Below are 1438 nucleotides of genomic sequence, written 5' to 3'. Positions count from 1 at the left end.
ATATATAAATATGTATATATATATATATATATATATATATATATAAATTGTATGCACATACACGTATTATAATAGATCGGGATTCGAGTAAATCAGGCACTTAAATGGTAAGGCATCGAGTCGGGGTCGAAAAATAAAATGTGTACACAACAAAAATAGAGGAATACAGGGTACCAAAACACAGGCAGAAATATATTTAGGTTATGTATACAATTTACTGTACCTGACTCAGTACACCAAGAGCTCCGAAGCTAATCATAAAACGCATATTGCACTAAACAGACTTCGCATCTACGCAATGAGCAGGCATCGAAAGAGGTGATTGATAAATAAATAAATAAATAAATAAAAACAAATGGATGTGTCAATTCACTACCGCTGTTTCCAACAAATTTTTGTTTGATTAATGGAGACATTACATCATTAGAAGAGACCGTTAACATTAGGCGAATACATTAATCACAACATTGGTCATAGAACCATGAAGTAGCACATAACATTTCCAATGCTCTGAATGGTGTGATGTATGCATTCACCTGATGAAAAGGGTTCCTTCTAATGATATACAGTCTCCATTAATCAATTAAAAATTCGTTGGAAACAGCTGTAGTGGATTGACACATTATCCATCTGTTGTTATTTGTTTACTGATATATGTATATATATATATATATATATATATAAAAATATATATATATATATATATGCATACATACATACATACATGCATGCATATACGTACTTGTGTTTGTGTTTGTTGGTCTGTCTCTGTGTGTGTGGACGGTGCTTCCCAAATGAATTCATCGTTTTATATTTTGTATTGAGTTACACCGCTAAAGGGCATGTAATCATTCGATAGATATAGTTCGATAAATTATGTACCAATCAAATTAGTGGAATCGATAAACAGCCTAAAGGATTTGTGAAGACGAAGCACCGGCATGAACGTGTGCCGTAGAATGATGATAGTAATAATAATAATAATAATAATAATAATAATAATAATAATAATAAAGAGAAGAAGAAGAAGAAGAAGAAGAAGAAGAAGAAGAAGAAGAAGGAGAAGAAGAAGAAGAAGAAGAAGAAGAAGAAGAAGAAGAAGAAGAAGAAGAAGAAGAAGAAGAAGAAGAAGAAGAAGAAGAAAGAACAAAAGATGGAATAAAAAGAAAGAAAGAACGAAAGAAAGCAAGAAGGCGGTGAAGACAGAGAAAAAGTAGGGAAAAGATGCAGAAGAACCACCACCACCACAACAACAACAACAACAACAACACGATAATGATAAAATGAAGGGTGAAATGAAGAAAATTTTAGTTTAGTAAATGACAAAAGAGATATGTAATTGCATACAAGTTAAACGCCAATATGGCTATTAAAATCAGTTTCTGATTGTATGGTCTTGATATAGACACATATGCATGCGTGTACGAGTGTTTGTGTG

The sequence above is a fragment of the Octopus bimaculoides genome, chromosome 4 (assembly GCF_001194135.2).
Source record: "Octopus bimaculoides isolate UCB-OBI-ISO-001 chromosome 4, ASM119413v2, whole genome shotgun sequence".
Classification (NCBI taxonomy): Eukaryota; Metazoa; Mollusca; class Cephalopoda; order Octopoda; family Octopodidae; genus Octopus; species Octopus bimaculoides.
Note: the sequence above shows the minus strand (reverse complement) of the source record.